General features: G+C 42.2%; 1 long non-coding RNA gene and 1 pseudogene across 1 annotated transcript in view; both read right to left on the bottom strand.

Moving 5' to 3' along the window:
- Positions 1–1,997: 1,997 nt before the first annotated feature.
- LOC121039767 (uncharacterized) overlaps positions 1,998–24,657 on the bottom strand; it is a 40,058-nt gene continuing 17,398 nt past the window's right edge. Inside the window, exon 3 of the long non-coding RNA XR_005794976.1 lies at positions 1,998–2,256. This is a non-coding gene — a long non-coding RNA (uncharacterized LOC121039767). The remainder of the gene's footprint in view (positions 2,257–24,657) is intronic.
- Positions 16,057–17,042, bottom strand: LOC121039766 (14-3-3 protein sigma-like; annotated as a pseudogene).

A 24,657-nucleotide genomic window follows, 5' to 3' on the forward strand; every position in this document is an offset into this window, starting at 1 on the left:
CTTCGGAGTCAGTGTCTCCCTCTCTCTCTGACCCTCCCTCGTTCATGCTCTGTCTCTCTCTGTCTCAAAAATAAATAAATGTTTAAAAAAAAAAAGATTTTATAGAAGAGCTTCCTGCATTGCATGGGGCTAAAAAGTAGGCGCTTCCTAATGCTGTATACAAATTACTCTAACTCTGAGATCCTTTGAGTGTTATTACAATTTTCAATTAACTTATGTCTTTTCATGGGATGTAGTCACTGTAAACAAATAAGATTCCAGCTTCTGATATGAAGATAAATCAAGATTTCATGCAAGGGCAGGACTTAGAAGGTGGGGGTGGTGCATGGGAAGGTTTGCCCAATATCGGTCTTGATATTTTCCTTGGAGTAGTTTTTCTTGAGAACATGGTGGTTATGCAGAAGGCAATACTGACTTTGTTCCCTCCTTCCCAGTATACCACTCGATACATTAACCAGATTTAAGGTATTTGAAAACCTCTAAAAGTTTGAAAAACACCGATCAGTTGCTTTAAATGTGTCCAGCCTTCTTTTCATGTCAACTTACAACAGATAGGAGTGGCAAATAATTAAACTTTTGGGGGGAATTATTCTTTGCAGAAAAAGTGCCATTTGCTATTTTTATACATACTATCACATTTATTCTCTAAATTAATTCCATCAGAGAAGCATCAGTATTCCAATTTTACAGTGGACAGAGTTGGGGAAAGCAAGATGCTCACACAAGTTCACACACTCATCAAGTTGTGGAGCTTGTCTCTGAATCTAGGCCAGCGCCAGCCATATATCCTGCATATTCTGGGAAGACAGAAGGCAACGTTTAGAGATGCCCCTTACTTCTGAAAGGAATGGATTGGCTTTAGAAGGATAGAGCAGTATTTGCTTAGCAGACAAGAACTCCCGCTTTGGCACTGGTGTGAGGTTGACTATCACCTCTAGTCTCTAGAGTGCCCTTCAGCAAGTTCATTCATTTCTCTAGGTCTCTGTATCCTTGTTTGACAAATGGGAGTGCTGATAGTACCTTCCTCGTGGGATGTGATTAATAGTAAATGAAAGAACACATAGAAAGCACCTAGCATAGCATGAACATAGAAAGTTAAGTTCCAGACATTACGAAGAATATATATTCTTTTTCACCTTATAGCTCTCTACTCGGAAGGTTGCTGGTGGGGGTCAGAAGACATTAGTGTAGAGCTAGGTTATAGGGAAACAGCAGAGGAGAGAGAGACAGGACAAGCAGATTGTGCCTTGGAAGTTAGGTTTATCTGGTAACAGTAGCACTCTTACTGGCTGTAATGGATTCCTCTGTAAAAGGAATCCTCTCCCTACCTCTCGCTCAGTGCCTCACACAGTGCTCACATGCTCACTGTCCCATTCACTCAGGTAGCTGGTCTCATTTGGAGGAAGAAAAGAGCACACCGCTTAGAAAAGGCAGTAATTTACCACTTACACAAAGTACAGACTGGGGTGATAAACAGCTTGGTGATCATGATGAATGGTATTGTTCCCAGGACCTCAAAGCAAAGTACAGACTACACTCACGATGAAGGCAACAGTAGGTCAGAGCTGCTCGAATGACTTAGACACATTCCCCTGTGGGAAGACCCCATTTTGCAGAGAAAAAAGCAGATGCAAAACTCCGAGCCAATGAGGGGCATGCTTGGCACCGGGAAAGGAAATGTTTAAATTATATTCCGGAGGTAATTCAGTAGCTCTAGCTACCGGTGATGCAATTTGAGGTGTTCCCTTCCATCGGAAAGACCTAGATGCTCTTATATTTCTTTTGACGCCCCCTTCCCACCGGTCAAACCTCTTATTTCACTTCCCTTCACCTTCTTACAGTAACTGGGATTTAACCATACTGTTTCTGCTAACAGTGCCTGCCTTGTAATCCAATTGTAACTTGGGCTGGCACTTAAAGTGACACATCGCTGTCCCCGAAGCTCCTTTGCTAACTTAGGAGCAGTGCCCCTGACTTTTGTAGCTTTTCAAGGCAAATGAGAAACACGCCTTATTTATTCATTCATTCATTCATTCATTCATTCATTCATTCATTTTATTTAATTTATTATTTGCCTCTCCACTCTACCTTCTTGAGTTGCAGTCCAGGCATAGAAAGAGGGCAACCAAACTCACTCGGTTGACGTGCTTTTAGTGCCCTTCTGAAGCCGGAATGAGAATGAGGCTCCTCTTCCTGGGGGACCATGCCTGCAGCATCTTCGTGCAGCAAGGTTAACACTGACTTGATGTTTTCAACCTTCAAATAGATAGGGAGAGGGTTTGATAAATAAACCCAGGCACTGGCAAACTCGGCAGAAGTATTGAGAATTGGGTGGAGAACAGGGCTTGCCCTCTGCTGCTTCCCTTCCTTCTCCTTTCTGCTCACCTGAGGTCTGGGAGAGCATGCAGGGTCAGTAAGGCTTTCAGAATTGCCCTTCTTCATTTTCCAGGAATCGTGGTCTTTCTCTCTCTCCGGACACTTGCACGATCATACACCTCTTTCTCGGAAGTCACATTTAGTGAGGCGTAATTTCTATATAGTAAATTCACCCTTTTTAGGTATTGCAGATCTATGAATCTTGGCAAACACCTGCAGTCTTGTGACCACCACCACAATCAGGATACAGAATACTTTCATCACCCCAAAAAGTTTCTTCATACCCCTTTGGAGTCAACCCCTTCCTGCCATCTCTAGCCCCTGGCAATCGCTCATCTTCCCTCTAGTTTTGCCTTCTCTGGAATATCATATTAGGAGAATCATACACCACATAGCATTTTGTGTCTGGCTTCTTTCACTTAGTGTAAGGCTTTTGAGATATATCCGTGTAGCTCCATGTAGTAGCAATTTGTTTGTTTGTTTGTTTGTTTTTTACTTCTAAGTAGTATTCCATGACATGGATATTCGAAAATTTGTTTACCCATCCACCAGGAGATGGATATTTGATTAATTTGTGCATTTTGGTGATTTTGAATGGAAATTGATTTCAAAAGGTTTTTTTTTTTTTTTTTTTTTTTTTTGCCAGTTAGGTCAATATTGTTTTTTAGTAACTTACCATAACTTACTCATGTAACAATTAGCAACTATACTTTCGGTCTGATTTGATACTAAGAAATTATCTTTTAGGGTGCCTGGGTGGCTCAGTTGGTTAAGCAGCTAACTTCGGCTCAGGTCATGCATGATCTCATGGTTTGTGAGTTCTACCCGACGGCAGGCTCTGTCCTGACAGCTGGAGCCTGGAGTCTGCCTCGGATTCTGTGTCTCCCTCTCTCTCTGCCCCTCTGCTGCTCATGCTCTGTCTCTCTCTCTCTCTCCCTCTCTCTCAAAAATTAAACATTAAAAGAAAAATTTTTAAAAAAGAAATTATCTTTTGCCTTTTCAGCTGAAGCATTTGTTCCAAAATATGATCATAACCAGGGCAGGCTGGCCATGGGAACTTGTCACAAATGTTTCAACAGGCAGCCTTCTTTCTGTACTTGCCATTCAAGGCCTATGACTTTCCACTTGGAGAGCAGAGCACTACCTCTTATCCCTATCTGAACAGGCAAATGTACTGCTGGCCAAAGGGACTGAGAAGGCGGCCATTATAGCTGCCCAAGGTCCAGCAGTCCCTTTTGCAATAAGGCCATGATGTCAATAATTGTATGTGAACGGATTGTCAAGTTCCTCCATAGGAAACTAGGGGCTCAACTTTAATTCTTCAAACTCTGTTACATATTGAAAATTTCATACCTGAGAAGGAAGAAGAGCAGTACCTATAAAGACATCAAATTGCCAAGATGTGTTAAATGCTGATTTATCATATAGCGAATGCACTTAAAATGGAATTTGTGTTTTAGATTCATTCGCCTCAGGCATCATAGTGTTACAACATGCCGTGGTACTGTGGTATCATGTTGCAAAACTATCCCTGTTGAAACTTCCCTCTCTCTCTAACCTCCTTCTTTTCCCAGAAAGGGGGGGGGGGAGAGAAAAAGGGGTTAGGGAGTGGAGAAGAAGGAAGTAGAAAACTTACGTCTTAATACAGCACTTTTTATCTTAGAATCTCAAAAGTTGTGTTCAGAATCAACCCGCTTGCCAGAATCAACCTGATTGCCAGGACAGGGGAAACTAGGGAGGAAGTAGAAAGAATTTTTGTGGAGAACCACAATGTGGCGGTTAATTTCATGTGTCAACTTGGCTGGGCCATGGGTTACCCAGATATTTGGTCAAACATTATTCGGGATGTTTCTGCTGAAAATATTTTTTGAATGAGATTAACATTTAAATTTGTGGACTGTGAGTAGAGTGTATTACTTCCATAATGCCGGTGGGCCCTGTCCAGTCAGTTGAGGCCTGAATAGAACACAGTCTTGACCTCAGGAACAAGAAGAAATTCTGCCAGCCGACTGCCTCTGGATTTGAACTGCAACTTTGCCCCTGAGTCTCCAGCCTGCCATGCAGATTTTCGATTTATCATACTTCCACAATTACAGGGGCCAATCCCTTAAAATCTCTCTCCCAACCCCTTCTCTTTCCACACACACACACACACACACACACACACACACACACACACACACACCCTGTTGGTTCTGTTTCTCTGGAGAACCTTGACTAACACACACCACAGGTCAGTGGCAGACTGAGTGCAGTGGTTGATGACAGAGGCTCTGGAGCCAATTATCTGACCTCAAATGAAGGCTCTGTCAATCATCAGCTGGGTTCAGTTTCCTCATCTGGGAGGCAAGTCTACTCCCCTTGTGGAAATGTGAAGGCACAAGGGCTCTGGGAACCCAGCTGCAATCATCATTATAATTAATATCTGAGTCCAAGTGGCACTTCTTTAAAAAATGGCCCAGGTTTGCAAAGAAATGTACTGTTTCTAGAAGCCTTGAATATGGCAGTGTTCACAAGTTTTGGGATGACCGAACAGTTACATCTAGGTAAGCCTTTCTATCAAGATTTATCTACTTGTTATCAAGTACTTACAATGCAGAGTTTTACCTAAATTCAATCCACCAAACAAACACACAGTGAACATTATTATCCCAATTTTATAGGTAAAGAAACAGGCAGAGAGGTGAAGAATGTCACCTGAGGTCACACAATAAGGCAATAGCACAGACTTGGGGGACTTGTCACCACAACATCAAACTGAAAGCAAGACACACATGCCCATATACATGCACACATGTGCACACATGCACAAAAACTCCTAAAGAATCACAAAACTTCCACAGTTGGGAAAACATTAGACAATTTATTCCAACCCTCTCTCAAGCCGTTTATCTCTTCCCTAGCATCCGCTTAAACGAGCACTGAGCCTCAGCTAAATATTTTCTGTCCAGGAAACCAACGGCTACTGAAGCAGCTATTTCTATTTTTGGATAGCTCTAAATGCATCACTTTGTTGTTTTGTTTGCTTCTTATACAAGCCCAGTCTATTTACCAATGTCTCCTCCCCTTCGGCAACAATCCCGTACCTGGGAGCCAGGCAGGCTATTTGCACACGGGTATGTGCTCCCCTTGTCCAATTCATCTTAATTTGAACGATCTATGTGGCAGAGTAATTTTGAAATATCAAGTAGTTTTGTTGGTGCGTTTACACATTTCTATGTACCTGCCTTGTCCTTCCTTCATAAATCACCTAGGACATTTCTGTCTACTGCCTCAAGGAAGGGAAAACAGTGGAAGACTGAGGACACAGCCAATTCTGGGACAGAGCAGAAGGAGCGTTGCATTGGAAGGAACTTTTCAGGTACCAGTGAGGATACCGGTGTGCCTGATGACGAGGGCCTCTCCGGGATGCCGGCCCAGATGGGCAATGTCCAAGGACTAGATGAATCCCAGACTCCACAGTGTCCTAGACACAACAATGGGGCATGAAACAAAATTTCAGTTGGGTGATAGAAGGATCTAGTTATAGTCCTCGCTCAACTGAGTGTACCGAATGAGATCTACATCGGCTTTAATTCCTCAATGAAAAGAAACTAGAGAAAATGATTCTCTGCCTTGGTAATAGTCTTATCCCTGGAAGGGTCTGGATAGAAGGGCGGGAAATCATGGTCCCAAGAAAATACCCTGAGAGTCATGGGCATATATGTTTATCTTATATTGGTTCCTCAGCTCATTCCATCCAGCTGTCAATATTTCTTCCAAAAAAATTTTGGTAAGGGCTTGGTGCATGCCAGCAATGTGCCGATCACTGGAAAATCAAAGACAAGGGAGCTTGTTACCAGGAGGAGAACAAAAATGTGAGCAAGCACGCGGGAATGACAAAATTAAATTGGTTTAAAAACATGTAAGATGGTCTCAGTTTCCTTTCCTCTTAAAGGATCTGCTTAAAGGAAGTTACCTGAATTTTTATTTTTAAAAGTGATTATTATTAAGTAGCCAAGGTGCTATTGAATCTATCTCTTGAACCTCTTGAGACCCTGAAAGAGACCGTCAGGGAGCAGAAATCTAGAGAGCTGAACTTTACAATCGTTGGGATCACCCTGTGGAGTGCAACTCCACTCATAGTTCACAGGCAGGCAGGCTAGGCAGTGTTTGGCTTTCTTGCTGGTGATTGTGGCCTTTTGTAGGACAATGTAAAGGCATGAACTAGATAACATTATTGAGCAGTGGTGCTCTGTGCTTGACACGTATTATTTTATTTCATCCTAGCAACAACCAATGAAATAAGTACCATTGTTAACTTGTATTATTGATAAGGAAATAAAAGCTTAGAAGGTAAAGTAACATACACAGGTAGTTAGGGGTAGCGTAAAAATTCAAGTCCAAGTCTGATCCAGAACAAAATCATTTACCTGCTATATATTATTGCTCCCTAAAAAACTGCAGAACAGGCATTTTAAAAACCAAAGAGTTATACATCAGTCCTTCTGGACTAGTATCCTTTTGGATCTATTATGAATGCCAGTATCATGAGTAACAGACTTCTCAAGGATCTCATTTTTTACTAGTTTGGGAATTAGTCATATGGCCCAACCACCTTTAAGAGAAGGACACAAATAATTACTTTAAAACTTGAGAGAGTTTAACCGAATTACTCAGGAAAAGGACAATCCGGTTTTAAACAAAGACAAGCTGAAACTCTGCAAAATGTTCTTATGTTAGCTACTTGACTATTAAGATTCTCTTAATAAAGTTTTAAACTGTCATAAAAAAAAAACTTGGAACATTATCTGGGTTTGGGAACTACGAAGTCAGTGATTCTTCTGGGATTATCTCTTTTGAATTAGTGCAAGTCATGGCATGCCAAGAAAATTACTCTCCAAAGCACAAGAAACACATCTAGTGTGGCTGGTACCCTTGTTTACATAACAGTGTTTATGCTGTATGCATAGATACACATCCACACACTGTATACACACACATTTCAGGCACACCAGTTGAGAGGTTTTTGTGGTTTGCCATTCTTCCATTGCTTCCAAGAGACCAGAGTTAGCCCTGTCTTCATTCTATGACTCTCCTGTTCCAATCTGAGACTATATTTGCCTTGGCTTTTTCCTTTTGTGCAGAATCCACACTGATGATCTCACAGCAGGTTGCATTCAGTATTGCACCTCCTTCTCCTCTCCAACAATTTCTCATCACCCCTCATTATCACTGTTTTCACGTGCTCTGTAGATTTGTTTCCTGGACAAATGTCCAGGCAGTGATGAGGTTAGTCACGTACCACTAGAGTAATGACACCATAAAAAAGGTGGGGGGGGGTGCCCAAGGGTGGTGCCTGCTGTAAGACGTCATAGGAACATGGGGGAGGGGGATGGGAAGAGCTAGCTATTACGGCACAAGGGATATTTCCCAGGAGAGATGGTATCTGATCAGGATCTCATAGAATGAGTAATAGCTGTTCCCAGAAAGTGAAACCACATGGAAGGGCAGGGAAGAGTCTGGACCGAAGTATGCACCACCTCATTTGTTTTGGAGACCCTTACCTTTGAGCGAGCTCCTGCTTCACCCCACTGCTTGCTGCCACAGTGTGGATGCTACCAGGGAAAGATCGAGGAAGCCATCTTTGAAATTGACAAAATGCCTTCTGACCTCTGACCTCAGTTAAGCTCTAACTTCTCTGTCTGTGCCTTCCGGAAACAGTGCCTTGTGGTAGAAAACACATAGGCAGCTTTTTTCCTCCACATGCCTTGCAGGGTAGGCTCGCCCTGGGTGGTGCCAGTTGTAGCTATCACCACGGAATCCCCTCCCCCGCCCCATTTTTTAAAAAGTTTATTTATTAATTTTTAAGAGAGAGATTGATAAAGAGCATGTGAGCCCACGCAATAGTTCAGAGCCTGATGGCAGGGCTCCAACCCAAGAGTCAAACGCTTAACAGACTGAGCCACCCAGGCACCCCGGAATTCCCTTTATCTGGATTAGATGAGACATAAGATCTACCAGTGGTGCATTTAATCAAAGAACTGCCCTTAGGACTTTCCTTATTTAGCGAAACTATTGTTGACAAATCAAAACTGCACGCACGCTCACACCCACGATTTATTCAAGGTATGATACTAAGTATAAGTAACAGCTTCTTTCCAGAAATCTTTGGCTCCAGAAAAGAGAGTTCAGATGTCTGGTGGTTTCATAAACATCTTCGATTAAAATTCATGTTAGCACAGTTTCTGCGGGATCTGATTTCACACGAGACAGCGCCCAGTGGGGCATGTATAATTTCCATGTATATAATTTTTCCCTCTAATGTGCATACACTTAGAAATGTCTTTTTCCTGCATTAAATAAGAAATACAAATTTTAATAAAACACTTCCTGAATAAAAACTTTAGAAAGTTTGCTGCTAAGTTTGATGTTTAGAAGATTAATAATTTCAGAGCTCACATGTCAGTGTTAAGATTTGCTGGTAGCCCTCATCAGGTCTACATAATACAGTTTTGTGTAGTGACATGGGCACTGCCTTACACAGTGTTGTGACATGAGTCCATGATATTCAGCACATTTTGGAGCAAAAGCATGACACTAAGACCCTTTCCGACAGGCTCTCATTTTGCCCCTTGCCGTATTACAATGGGGACATTGTTTTTCCAAGTCCGTCATGAGACCAGCACTATTAGATTATGGCTTGATAGCTATTTATCAGTTCGGGTTGATGTAAAAACCAGGCATTTCTAATCACTTACAGCTTAGGAAGACCACAATGTTATCAGAGAAGAAAGTTTTAAAGAAATATTAAAAAAATTTTTTCACAAACATTTTAAGTAAACTCTTGAAGAAATCTGGCTTCCCACTCAAATATTTGGCTAAATAATACAGTAAGCACTTAAATTTGATCACTTTTCTAAACACCTTCTGTTTTATATATTTAATGTGGAGAGGGCCAGAGGCCACAAAGAATTTCACTGTTCCTTCCAGGATTTATCACAAATACCTTGTGTTTTACTTCTAGGAGGTATTACAAAGAAAAGCTGGGACAAGATAAGAAAGAGGGCTTAGCTGATTCTATTACAGCTGATGCATTAGTCAATTGATTGAAATGATCAGATAGCAGATGTACCTCAGGGCAAAGGAAGTAATCCCCTGAAAGCTGGAGACCAGTGTTGGATGAGAGAGGGGATCACACCATGAGGACTTTGCCCGCCCTCTGAGTAACAGCCTTCTGTCCTGCGTGGCCATCATAAGCATCCTTTGAACACCTCAAACCTAATGTTCATACAATGAGGGTTAATTATCTTCCCATTGTCTGCTTCCCTGTGAGCTCCCTGATGTCAACCATATATTATTTAAAATGTTTTCCCGAATCCTGGCCAGACTAGATGCTCAATAAGCATTTTGGAGGAAGGAACGAAGGGAGGAAGGGAGGGAGGGAGGGAAGAAGAAGGAAAGAAGGGAGGGATGAAGGGATGGAGGCAGGGAGGGAGTGAAGAAGAGAGAGGCAAAAGTTCACATATAATGTTTAAAAAGGTATTGGTCTTGGGGCGCCTGGGTGGCGCAGTCGGTTAAGCGTCCGACTTCAGCCAGGTCACGATCTCTCCGTCCGGGAGTTCGAGCCCCGCGTCAGGCTCTGGGCTGATGGCTCGGAGCCTGGAGCCTGTTTCCGATTCTGTGTCTTCCTCTCTCTCTGCCCCTCCCCCGTTCATGCTCTGTCTCTCTCTGTCCCAAAAACAAATAAACGTTGAAAAAAAAAATTTTAAAAGGTATTGGTCAAAGTAAAACATGTATTTAGTTTGAGGAGCCATTTTATTAAGAACCAAGTATAATTTACTCAGAATTAAAACACAAGCTATAGGGGTGCCTGGGTGGCTCAGTCAGTTAAGCATCTAACTTTGGCTTGAGTCATGATCTTGCAGTGTATGAGCTCAAGCCCAGCTTTGGGCTCTGTGCCTGGAGCCTGCTTTGGATTCTGTGTCTCCCTCTCTCTATGCTCCCACCCTGCTCATGCTGTACCTCTCTCTCTCTCAAAAATAAACATTAAAAAATAAATTTAAACACAAATTATAATTTAACAGGTACTATGGGCCTTTTGTAATGAAAAATAAACACAATACCTTTTAAAAGGCTTTCAAGTACTAAATATAAACTAAACTGATGAGATTTTTCAATCTCAAGAATTACCTAGGGTAGGAGCTTTGTGAAGAGTTAACAGGCAAAAAGAGAGAGATTGCTTACAGGAGGCCAAGTGGATTATTTGCATAAATATTAGTCACTACAAACTTCCAAAGGGTTTTAAAAGTGAACAAAGAAAACAGCCTTAAGGGAAACAAAAGCAAAAATGAACTATTGGGACCTCATCAAAATAAAAAGCTTCTGCACAGTGAAGGAAACAGTCAGCAAAACTAAAAGGCAACCGATGGAATGGAAGAAGATATTTGCAAACTACATATCAGATAAAGGGTTAGTATCCAAAATCTATAAAGAACTTATCAGACTCAACACCCAAAAAATAAACAATCCAGTGAAGAAATGGGCAAAAGACATGAACAGACACTTTTCCAAAGAAGACATCCAGATGGCCAACTGACACATGAAAAAATGCTCAACATCACTCATCATCAGGGAAATACAAATCAAAACCACAATGAGATACCACCTCACACTGGTCAGAATGGCTAACATGAACAACTCAGGCAACAACAGATGTTGGCGAGGATGCAGAGAAAGAGGATCTCTTTTGCACTGCTAGTAGGAATCCAAACTGGTGCAGCCACTCTGGAAAACAGTATGGAAGTTCCTAAAAATATTAAAAATAGAACTGCCCTATGACCCAGCAATTGCAGTACTAAGCATTTATCCAAGGGATACAGGTATGCTGTTTCAAAGGGGCACGTGTACCCCAATGTTTATAGCAGCACTATCAACAATAGCCAAAGTATGGAAAGAGCCCAAATGTCCATCGATGGATGAATGGATAAAGAAGATGTGGTATATATATACAGTGGAGCATTACTCAGCAATCAAAAAGAATGAAATTTTGCCATTTGCAACTATGTGGATGGAACTGGAGGGTATTATGCTAAGCAAAATTAGTCAGTCAGAGAAAGAGAAATATCATATGACTTCACTCATATGAGGACTTTAAGACCCAGAACAGAGGAACATAAGGGAAGGGAAGCAAAAATAATATGAAAACAAGGAGGGGGACAAAACATAAGGGACTCCTAAATATGGAGAACAAACAGGGAGTTACTAGAGGGGTTGTGGGAGGGGGGATGGGCTAAGGGGGAAGAGGGGATGGGTAAGGGGCATTAAGGGATCTGCTCCTGAAATCATTGCTGCACTATATGCTAACTAACTTGGATATAAATTTAAAAAAGAAATTAAGAAAAAAAAAAGAAATCAGCCTTATGTATTATACTTATATATTATGAAAACAAACTATTGTAGTAAGTCTTACTGATGAGTGGTTGATTGAATTCTTTGTCAATGGAGTTTTTTCTTTTCTTTTTTAACATGGATAATGTACATATGTTGGTTAATCATTAGAGGACTCCCAGTCTTCGTCTTTGTTCTACTCCTTAAACAAGAAGTTGTAAATCCTTGGGGTTTCCTTGGAGTTATCTTAGGTAAAGTCCAAAGTTTAAGGTAGTGTTCTATACACCATAAACCTTGCTACCATGGTACCCCTAACGGAGGCAAAGATTCAAAGGAAAGGACCTGATGTTCTGGCATAGTCTTTACTCTGCCTGACTTCAACCTATTTCTTTAAAGATTCCTCATACTTGGCTTTTTACCCCATGACCTATTTAGACTTTTTTTTTTAATATATTTTTTTTTATTTGAGAACAGTTTTAGATGAGAAAACTTGCAACAACAGTAGAGTTCCCATACACCCTGTACCCAATTTCCCTTATTATTAGCATTACATTAGCAAGTTCATTTGTTATAATTAATGAACCAATATGGATACATTATTGTTAACTAATAATAATGTAGTTTACTCAGATTTCCTTAATTTTTACCTAATACCCATTTCTGTTCTGGGATTCTGTCCAGGATACCCTGTGATATTTAGTTGTCAAATTTTCTTAGGCTCTTGCGGACTTTAACAGTTCCTCAGACCTTCCTTTGATCATTTTGAGGACTGGTGGTCAGATATTTAATAGAACTTCCCTCAGTTGGGGTCTGTCTGATGTTTTCCTCATGGTTAGACTGGGGTTATGGGTTTCTGGTAGGAAGACCACAGATAAAGGGCACCTCCCATCACATCATATCCAGAGAACATACTAATCAATATTATCATTGTTGCTGTTGACCTTGCTCTCCAGGCTGAGGTGCTGTTTATCAGTTTTCCCCACCGCAAAGTTACACTTCTCCACTCTTTTCCATACTATACCCTCTGGAAGGAAGTCACTTAAGCACAACCCATATTTGAGAAGTGGACACTCAAGCTCCACCTCCGTGAAGGCAGAGTACAGAAATTATTTGGGGGGCGCCTGGGTGGGTCAGCGGGTTAAGCATCCAACCCCAGCTCAGGTCACAATCTCATGGTTCATGGGTTCAAGCCCCGCATCAGACTCTGCGCTGATAGCTCAGAGCCTGGAGCCTGCTTCAGATTCTGTGTCTCCCTCTCTCTGCCCCTCCCCTGCTCAGGCTCTGACTCTCTCTCTCTCAAAAATAAATAAACATTAAAAAAGTGTTTTTGAATAAAAAAAGAAAAAAGAAAAAAAGAAATTATTTGGAATTATTGAGATTTGTCTTTTTCCAATTTATTTATTCAATCATTTATTTATAGTAGCATAAACTTATGGATATGTTGTTTCTTTTTACTTTAGATTATAATCCAATTCTACTTTATTTTGTTGCTCAAATTGTTCTAATTTTGGCTTCAATTAGGAGTTCTTTCAGTTGGTTCCTGTGTCCCTTTGACATACCCCTATCGTTGTGGGGTTTTGTTTGGGGGTTTCCTTTTTCTCTAGATTTTTTTTTTTTGTTTTTTGGGGTTTTTTTTTTTTGAACTTTCTGGCACTATAAAATACTCCAGGTTCATCTTGTGTGTTTCCTGCCCTGGTCCTAGAATCAGCCATTTATCCAAGGAGTCCTGGTTCCTTTTACTGGAGAATACTATAAGAAACCAAGATTTGAGTTCTAGGTGTGCTGGCTTCTAGGTCCTCTCAGCTGACAGAGCAAGGAAATATATGTGCATGTTCTAACTCCTATCTGTACACGTCTATAAATATTTACACATACATATGTACCAGAAGTACATCCAGATACATCTATACCTATATTCAGCTAAACATAAGTTCATACAGTGTTTCCATGTGAATGTGAATGTGAATCCACTAACACAGGGATCATTCTAGCCTTCTCCCTTTGCTTATCTGTCAACTCTCCTTCCGACAGTGAGAAAGCTGATTCCCATCATTGGTTATCCATTCACTTACTTGTTCATTTCCACTATGTTTAGCAGTAACTCTTGGTAATCTGCACTCCTATGGAAAACAACTTTATCAACTAAAGCACAAAGCTTACGTACAGATTCCTTTGTGTTTGGTCTTACAGATGCCACTCATTTCCAAAGTTACTAAGGTCAGTGCCACCCCCCATCGTCCCCGCCCCACCCCCAGCACACATACCCTCAGTGAATTTGTCACACATTTACTTTCTGCATCCCATCCCTGGGATCCCTCACTGCCCAGATGATTTTTTAAAATCTGCCTACATTCATGTTCATGCTTGGTACAGATTTATTTTAATATTAAAATAATGTTTTAAATTACTTAACAACCAGCAAAACTGATAAACCACAGAGATTTATTAATCCAACAAGTATTTTCCCAGTGCCTCCCTTGTGTTAGGACTTATAACTGTCACTCTTTATCTTGGAGTTCCCTTGGGGCATCCCTGGTGTCTCCCTGCATAACCGAGGCATATGCGTGTCAGCTTAGGAAGCACGAACCAAGGAAATTGGGTTGTGACATTTATGGCCACATCTCTAAAATTCTAGGATTCTTTAGATTGGTGTAACCACATCTCCCTCAGCGGTTCCAGAGTCTGCAAAACGAATCTATTTGGAGAACTGCATTTACATAAGGTGAGAATTTTTTTTTTTCTTACTGCTCTTTTGCTCCTAGAGAGAAAGTAATTTAAACTGCAGGGGAGGATAATAACCACCAAAGTCAACTACTAGCTTTTGTCTAACACATATGCCATCAGTACAACTTAAATTATAATCCCCTTTGTCATTCTGGGTTTGCTGAAAACAACAATTAAGTTGCTCTACACTTTCAAGGGATCTACTATATTGTTGTTTTATGGGCTTTATTTTTTGCACCCACCGCATTATCCAAACAGCTAATGAAGTTGCATGTGTAAAATTATGCCCATAAAGGATGAAAAGGCAATGGTTGGTTGTTGCTCTTATCTTTGGGGATGGTGATGGGAAAGAGGACTTGCTGGCATTAGCAAATTCACAAATGGATTCGCTTCCTTAAGGGCATTAATGCTTTGTAACCCTTTCCGACTTAATCTTGCCTGACTCTTTGGATGACCGTCTACCCCATGGTTGTCTAAGTTTGTCCCCAGTGGGGGATGCTTATTTCTAACACTGCCACAAAACGTCGAGGACTTTGTAGGAGCATGCTCTAGAGTTGTATGATTGAGTAAAAAAGTTGAAAAGATGAAAATCTTAACACTTACTAAGACACTGGGCTCCATCTTTTGATGTGCAAAACAGTCACTTTGAGGAATGGAAGCTCTCTTTGGGGTGGAGTCTCCCCTGTGGTGGGAGGACTGTTCAGTAGGACCTTTCAACATGTTAGTTATAAAACAAATGACTGCCCCTTGTCAAAGGGACACTGGACTCTAGAGAAGGAATCCAGGGACTGATGCTTCAGGTGATGCTATTAGGTGCTTGGCAAAGGTGAGCAGATATTCAATGGGGAATAGATATATCTATTATAAAAAGATAGAAAACGGTGTCCCCCAAAACTTTCCAGAATATTACTTTTGTTCATTGGAGGTATGTTAACTTTGTTGTCTAAACATTTGCTTTTAAAAAGTAAGGAGCAAGAACCAGCTTCATCAGGAAAAACAAGCTTACCTGAACCTCTGTTCATTTGGGGCTGGAAGGAATAAGAAAAGGAATGGCTGGGCCTGGGGTCCCTGCAGCCTAGCCTGTGTTGTCGCCTGGATGAGCTGTTATTTAAGGTGACCTGTGCTGGCCCCCGGGAGAGTGCCCATGGCTCCGGTGATTGCCTTGCCATGCTCTGGAAGAAGGGGTGGGTGTTCCCCCAAAGAGGAGAAACAATGGTCACTCTTCCTGGGACAGGAAAAGGGTGGATTTGGGACTGGCCAGGTGAGATTGTTCTTTTTTTCTGGGAACTGAGCTGGGCCTGGGCTCTGAGGTATGGGAAGGTGTATGGCACCCAAGCCAAGGTGTGGAGGTTGGGTCTGAGCCTAAAATGCCAATAGTGTAAAATTCTACAAGCTGTTGTTTCACTTAGCTTGTGACCAAGTCGTCTGTTAAGCCTTATTAAGAGCCTGGCCTCCAGTGAACTAGATACCATGTATAGATGTACTATAGGGAATTAAGGAGAACCATCTTCCTGTAGCCTACAGAGATGGTTGGCCTAGAAGAGCTGTATTTTTTTTTGTCACAGGGGAACTTTATTGGGGGGAAACATGGTCACATGCCAACAGGCATGCTTTCCCTCACATTCTGATTCTTGGACACACACACACACACTCATCTCCAGCCTCTCCCACACACATAGTCCAGTTCTCAACCACAGGGGTGGGACACTCCTCAATTCCTAAGATCCGGAAGCAACAGGGGCAGGAGAGAGTCAAGGAGGTGAGCAGTGAAGTGGTTCACAGGTGGGGGTCTCCCACCCCATCCGGGTCCCCTCTGTGGGAGGGAGCAGGGGCAGCTCAACGTGGGGCTCCTCAAGAGCCTCACCCCCACTTCCCTGATGTTGTCGGCGCCCCCAGCGTCAGCTTGTCTTGCAGCCACTGCATGATGAAGGTGCTGTCTTTGTAGGAGTCCTTGGTGAGGATGTGTAGGTCAACCATGGCCTCATCCAAGGTGCTCTTGGCCAGTGAGACCGTCTCCTCTGGGCTGTTGGAGATCTCATAGAGGAAGACAGAACAGTTCAGGGCCAGGCTCGGGTGGATGGGGTTGGTGTGCAGTATCTCCTTGCTGATGTCTATGGCCTCCCGGGAGGCCCACAGAGCAGAGATGCTGAAATGTTTTTAGTTATCACTGGTGGCCACCTCTGCCAGATAGTGGGGCAGTCACCCTTCATTTTTGGGTGGAAGAGCCTGCTTTCAGCATCACCAGTGTCCTTGATGAGGTGGTGTCCAGCAGGTCCTCCGCAATGTCACACACCTCCTGGAGCTCGGTCTCCACCTTCTCCCAGGACACTTGGACCTCCCTGCCCTTCTCTTGTTAGCCCGCTTCATCACTTTTCTGCTCAGCACTGGGCAGATCCCTCCGGGCAGCGCTCTGATCACCCACCACACCCTTGCAGGCCACTGAGAGCCGGTTTCAGTCTTCACAGGATAGCTCCTCCCCTTTTCCATGGCGCTTTTCATGAAGGCTGCCATGTTGTCATGGCCCTGGCCTGCTCTGCCAACTTGGCCTTCTGGATCACAGTGGCTCCCTCCATGGCTCTGGGGACAGACAGACAGGCAGCGGGCTAACTGGCTGCCTCGAGACCAGTGCCAGACCCGGGGCAGCAGCAGTAAAGGCCACAGGCCAAGAAATAAGAAATAAGCAAAACCAGACTTGTCCCTGAGAACATACGTTTTGCACCTTGAGACACCTCACACTGGCTGGGAGGCATGGGATGAGGATGTATGTGGGTGCTGGGGAGGAGGGGACCATATTCCAGTAACTAAACCTGGGGGAGGGGCTCGTGCATTAATGTCTTGGGTGTATGAAGACAGTAACTTGTTTCAGTTCAAGGTCATAGTTTGGAATGCCAGGAACACAGAGGCTACACTTAGTTTTCATCAGCTTCTTAACACTTTTCTATAAAATTTCTACCATGAAAGGTATGCTATTGCTCATCGGAAGCAACTTCCATACTTAATTGGAAAAAAAAAAAACCCTAGCATTTCAAAACAGAACAATATTTTAAATATTTTAAGATAACAACAGTCTGTGGGAGCCTCATGACCCCTTTCTCTTCTCAGCCCTTAGTGTATGTGTGTTCACGTGCACACACATTCACTGTTCCCTCTCAAACATCCTCAGTGCAGGTGGAGGACTTATGTTCTTACAATCTTAAAACCTTCGATTATAACTCATGCTAAAATAACAAAGGTAATAAAATGTGTAGGTGGAAGCTTGCCAAACATTTGTAGAGTACCATACCGTTCATAAAGCGCTTTAAAAATATTTGACTTCATTTGAATAATGCTTTTCTGCCAGTGTTCTGGTAGAAGTTTCTTTCTTATTTTATTTGTTCGCTGAGGTATATAAAACAGCTCATTTTAAAAGACTAGGCAGACGTTAGTTCCGACTAGCCTCAAAGGGTTAGCACAGGAGAACTGTGTTCAATTTCCATTCTTGGTATCACAGGCCTTGATCTCTAAACAAATACATGAAGTGGGTCTCTAAATTCTGAGTGGAAGTAAGCTAATCATTGACATTCGAGACACTCTGCTACTTGACACACTTAAACAATAAATGCCCAGCCACTCTACAAACTAAGTTTCTACTGTGGTGAAGAATTATCCCCTTAAGGGGCCCACACAGCTCTGTTGCAGTGTTTGTCAGACTGCAACCTGTCTGCTCCCTTTTCGGTATCACTCCGAGTGGCCAGCTCAGAGATTGGCACAAAGGGAGTGGCTACTGTGTCTTTGTTGAACAGGGAAAAATAAGGTAATTGCCACCAAAGGAGAACTCTGTCAGTCGCAGGTGCTTGCTAACAAGTGCCAGATTGAATCCTCTTATCTACTATGTGGTGTATTAATCATAATCCTATTCCCAGGCAGAGAAACAGAGGCTGTGATATAATAAGACATACATATTTGGTATTTGTCCTCAGTTCCTGGCACCGTGCCCTAAAACACTTGTAATTTCCTGAGCCACAGGGGTGATAAAGGCATCTTTTGTTACAGTATTTGGTCTTAGTCCCTGACTCCCGACATAAAGAGTTTTAAGCTGTTGGGATCCCTGGAGTGATAAGAATGTGTTTTGTATGCTAACAAGATGATGGTGGTTGGGGACCCCTAGATAGTTCCAGGATGGGGGCTGGTCACCAGAAAGACCAAGACATGATCACAGGGTTAGAAGTTTCACCCCCACTCTCTGATTTCAGGGGAGGGGAGTAGGGGAGAGGCTGGAGATTGAGGTAATCACCAGGGGCCATGCTTTAATCAATCATGCCTATTTAATGAAACTTCCATAAAGATCCTGAAACTATGGTGGGGGAGAGGGTGGTCAGAGAGCCTCCTGGTTGGTGAGCACATCAAGGTGCTGGGAGGGTGGTGCACCTGGAAAGAGCATGGAAGCTCCAGGCCCCTTCCCATATACCTTGGCCTGTGCATCTCTTCAATGTGCCTGTTCCTGAGTTGTATTCTTTATAAGCCAGTAATGGTAAGTAATGTGCCTTCCTGAGTTCCATGAGCTATTCTAGCATATTACAGAACCCAAGAAGAGGGGTATGGAAATCCTCAATTTTGTAGCTAGTCAATCAGTTAGAAGTATGGGAGGCTGCCACAACTTGTACTTTCATCTAAAGTAGGGGACAGGTCTGTGGGACTGAACCCTTAATCTCTGGGTAGCTAGTGTCATAATTAAGTTAAATTGTAGGACACCCACTTGGTGTCTGGAAAGTTGGAGAATTGCTTAATGTGGAAACCCCACATTTGGGGCCATAGTGTTGAGTAAAAATGGTTTATAGAGGCTCAGAGAGGCTGACTTGTTCAACTTCTACAACATGAGACTGGGAGAGCTGGGATCTGAACCAAATACCATGTTGTCTTCTGTTTTACCTGTTTAATTTCTGGAACATTCATATTAATTCCAGTATTGACAAAAAATGTGTTTCACGAGAAACCCACAGTAGCACCTCAAAATGAACAGTTTTGTAACCTTTACCAGAGGAAAAATGAGCCTAGATACACCACTGAATGTCACATTGCATTTATATGGCTGGAGCACTATATCTGGATATGAAGACCTGGTCCCAGGTTCCCTATGGACTAACAGTATTATTTCTCATAAGATACATGGTCTCTCACTTTGGCTTATTTTCTTCTCTTCTTTCAAAACATAAGTAACTCATTAACTGTGTTTTTGCTTATGAAATGACAGGAAGCTTCAGGAAATCACATTGTGTGCCTCAGAGGAACAGGTTGGGAGAAAGGTATGAGAAATAGTTGGGGGATCACTCCCACTAACAAAAATGCCGCTCCCACAACCACCACCAGCATCCGGTTTCCTTAGGCTGAGACGGATGTGGTAGTTTTTTTCGTCCTTAAGCGAATATCACATCTATGATTTTCCTTTCACTAAAAAGTTATATCCCATCATTACCCATGCCTGTTCAAACCGCAAATATTTTAAACATGACTGACAGGACACAGATTTTTAGTAAATAAAAGCAAATATCCAAGCTGCATTAATGGCAAAGGTAGTTTGCAAACTTCTCTTTTTGATCAAATTCTTCTCATTGTTTATTTGGAAGTGATCAGCTTCCAAAGTGTCTTTGAAGTAAGTTTGAATGTATCTTTTTCCTCTTCCTCTACCTTTCAAAACACACACACACAAACCACTTGTTTCTATAGTAATATTTAGTTCTTGGTTATGGATTTATGTTATACATATATGAATGTTTCAGTGCCTGGTTTTTGAGGTCTGCCATCAATACACTGTATGTCTAATAAACTGGTGATCAGACTGGCTGTACATCATAGCTTCTAATCTATAATGACTTGTATTATAAAACATCCCTATGTTTAAAAACTGTAATTAGTAGGGGCTCCTGGGTGGCTCAGTTGGTTAAGTGTCTGACTTCGGCTCAGGTCATGATCTCACGGTTCCGAGCCTGGTTGGGACTCTTTGTGTCTACCTCTCTCTCTCTCTCTCTGCCCCTTCCCCCACTTGCACTCTCTCTCTCTCTCTCTCTCTCTCTCAAAATAAATAAGTAAAATTAAAAAAATTCTTTACAAAAACTGTAATCAGTATATAATGACGGTTAAGATTAACTTCTTAACCTATTAGATTCTGAGCACACAAACAGGTATTGTCTTTGTCTGAGTATCAACATGAAAAGTCTCTACAAATCCATCTGAAATTGCCCTCAAAGTCTGTGACATCTCTTATTTTAGGGTGGCAAACTCTCCCTATTCAAAATGGATTTGAGTTTTGAAAAAGGCCTCATTCAGAGGCAGGCTGTTGAGTAAAAGGAATAATCACACTGAGTATTAAGCTGCTTTTTTGGTTAGAAATAAGTTTTTACTAAAATATAATGCAGTGATTCTCAGTGGGAAATAAAAATTCTGGGGATGGCGTGTTGGTGATGTATTTTGAAAATGCATTCACGGATGGGAAACAGGAAAAGAAAATCTTGATTTCACCAAATAAGCAACAAAAAATAAACTTTAAATTTAAACTTTCTTGGGTGATATGATCAGTGATATGGGCTGTAGGATAGAGAATAGCTGGTGATCTTTTTTTTTTTTTTTTACACATTTCAAAAAATGTGTACTTTTAAAAGGTTAAGAAATATTCTTGTAATAAGACTGTTTTTTTCTTGTGTGGCTCCTAACCTGATTTAAGGGCAATTCACAAAATAGGAGTCCAGAAATATTTTGAGAAGTGGCAGCTTCATTAAAATATAGGTATGGTCTTCTAGAGTAACTATTATGCTTCAGCCAGGTCACAATCTCGCGGTCCGTGAGTTCGAGCCCCGCGTCAGGCTCTGGGCTGACGGCTCAGAGCCTGGAGCCTGTTTCCGATTCTGTGTCTCCCTCTCTCTCTGCCCCTTCCCCATTCATGCTCTGTCTCTCTCTGTCCCAAAAATAAAATAAAAACGTTGAAAAAAAAATAGAGTAACTATTATGAAGGTTAATGCTCATTGTAATATTACAGTTCTAGTATTCTCACTTAAAAATTAGATTGCTACTTGATAATCATCTTTTCTTTTCATGCTTGTTTATTTTTGAGAATGAGAGAAAGGGAGAGAGAGACAGAGTGCGAGCTGAGGAGGAGCAGAGAGAGAGGGAGACACAGAATCCGAAGCAGGCTCCAGGCTCTGAGCTGCCAGTGCACAGCATGACTTGGGGCTCAAACTCACGAACTGCGAGATCATGACCTGAGTCCAAGAGGGATGCTTAACTGACTGAGCCATGTAGGCACCCCACCTTGCCTTTAAAAAAATTCTTGTTGGGGCACCTGGGTGGCGCAGTCGGTTAAGCGTCCGACTTCAGCCAGGTCACGATCTCGCGGTCCGTGAGTTCGAGCCCCGCATCGGGCTCTGGGCTGATGGCTCAGAGCCTGGAGCCTGTTTCTGATTCTGTGTCTCCCTCTCTCTCTGCCCCTTGCCCGTTCATGCTCTGTCTCTCTCTGTCCCAAAAATAAATAAACGTTGAAAAAAATTTAAAAAAAAAAATCTTGTTATGTTTATTTATTTATTTCTTGAGAGAGAGAGAACAAGCCAGGGAGGGACAGAAAGAGAGGGAGAGAGAATCCCCAGCAAGCTCCACAACTTTCAGCACAGAGCCCAACTCGGGGCTCGAACTCACGAACTGTGAGATCACGACCTGAGCCAAAACCAAGAGTCAGACGCTTAACTAACTGAGCCACTCAGGCACCCTGATAATCATCTTTCTTATCTAGATGTTTCCTCCAATAATTGAAGCACTTTGCAGAATAAACAATCCTTATGAAAAAAGAGCAAATTATACAGTATCTTGTTAAATGGGTTCTCAGGTTCTCAGGAAATTTCAGGTCCTAGAGAAATACCGATGGTAATTTCCCACAGTTTAGTTGTTTTTTGTTGGTGTTTTGGGCCAAACCTAGTCCCAGGTGTTATGTTTGTAAAACTGAGATCCTGCAACTTCTGTCGACATATCTAAGTGAGCTCTTGATTTCTTCTGAAGGAAAATGGATCTCGCACATCTTAGCTAGCACCCCCAGGCTTTTTCCTGCCCAGACAGAATCACCTGGTATTATCAAGCACTGTAAAGAAAATGCTGTGAGAGAATCTAGATAAAGACACATATGCTGGCTCCTGCCCTGTAATTTCTCTACTGTCTAATCTGAGAGGCAGCGTGGGCACCAAGTGTGATGCATTACCACCTCCAAAAGCGAAACAGAAACGTGTTTCCTGCCCTGTACAACTCCCCTTTCCTGGATATACAGATTTTGCCAGTGTCCAATGTCTTAGACAAGAAAGTAGCCGGTCTAGTGCAGGGTCTCCAATGACCACAGTTTCTAGAGTCTAAGACCCTTTGTTTCAGCACTGAGTGGCAGTGTCACATCGCCCAGACAGCTGTGCATTCAAGACAATCCATTGAAGTCAAATGTTGGGGAGGAATTCCTTGGTTGGGCTCGGAACAAGATTCAGCTATTTTGGGGGCTTCAGCTGCTGTCCTTACCAGTTCTGCATGATCTAGAAGTTGCTCTCCTGACTTCTATTGAGATAATTTGGGAAAGGGCATGAGATGGAATTTTAGCCTCTGCATCTATCATTGTTGCTGCTTTAAAATCAACAAATTCTTGGAATTCTTTCTACCAGCTTGATAAAATCTAGATGCCACTTCAGGTTTGTGGGGCTTAGGAAATTGTGGGAAAATCAACCAAAGTGATCAAGAATCTTGTGCTTGTTATCACTTGATGAGTAAATCAAAGAGTGAGACTCACTTTGGATCCCCTTGCAGGGTAGTTTTCACCCTGGGCTCTGCTGAGCATGGTCATATGACTGTGGCCACATGACTGTGAGGCGTGGCGGGGCACAGCCTCTCCATCCCCTGGGGTGCTTGTTGAGATTTAGACTCTCAGACGTACCCAGATGTTCTGACCAGCCCATGTTTTATCCACTGCCAGATGATTCTCTCACACACTAAATAAAGCTTGAGGAACACTGCTGGCTAGGAGCCCCTAGATCTAGGAGTTGGAAATTAGGGTCCTGGGCTGTCCCTACCCCCCATTTCCAACTCACCCATTTTACACACTGGAATCGCCCCTATGCTTTCATTTGAAGAAACGCTTCTATGACCAAAACCAAAACCAAAACCCTGAAACACTTGAGAAACAATCACTCCAGCATAAATATCTGAAAGGGGCCTTCTCATGCTTGTCTTCACTGATGATGTCTTTCTGTTTAAAATGCAAATGAATGCATAGGGTCACCTGGGTGGCTCAGTCAGTTAAGCGTCCAACTTCGACCCAGGTCATGATCTCACGGTTTGTGCTTTCGAGTCCCACATTGGGCTCTGTGCCGCCAGCTCGGAGCCTGGAGCCTGCTTCAGATTCTGTGTGTCTCTCTCTGTCTGACCCTCCCCTGCTCACGCTCTCTCTCTCTCAAAAATAAATAAGCATGAAAAAAAAATTTTTTTTAATTCAAATGAATGCCTAAGAAAGTGATTTTGTCCAGATAACTTCAGGACACAAAAAGCCACTCATCTCATGTACTGCAAGGACACGGTTCTGTACCTCCAGCTGCAACTGATTTGTACAACTCGGGAGTTCCTGAAGACCCCCATGAGTGCTGGCTTTGGTGTCTGGGATTAATGCTTTCCCCTCCGTGGCACAGCCAGCACCACACCCAGCCCCCTCCAGTCCTCAAATCTGGCCTTCAGCCCGAGTCCTCATTTGAGACAAAGTTTAAGAATGTGATATATACAAACATGATCGCGGAATGCATTCCACATGCTGGCTTTTAGGTCACACAGAATGAAGACATAAGAACATGTTAATATGGCTGCTTATAAAACAATTTTGTAGTGTGGTGTTTGCTTTCCTAAATGCCTGAAGTAAGTCTTTCCTATTGTGTCAAATTGAGCAAGCAATCTAGACAATGAAAGAAACAAGTGGACTTTCAAATTTTAAAGCCATTCAAAATTCATATAACATCCCATTGAGTTTCATATGTTACAAAAACTCATTAACATGATTCAGATCAGTTTGGTAGCATAAACACTTCAAATCCATAAAATATGATACACAGTACCTCACATATTTATTTATTAAACTACTATATATAAAGCTTATACTAAAAATATTTCAAGAACTACAAAGGAAATAATATACTTGAGTCAGGCCTTCAA

This window comes from Herpailurus yagouaroundi, unplaced genomic scaffold (assembly GCF_014898765.1).
Source record: "Herpailurus yagouaroundi ecotype Mexico unplaced genomic scaffold, PumYag 181, whole genome shotgun sequence".
NCBI classification, from domain to species: Eukaryota; Metazoa; Chordata; class Mammalia; order Carnivora; family Felidae; genus Herpailurus; species Herpailurus yagouaroundi.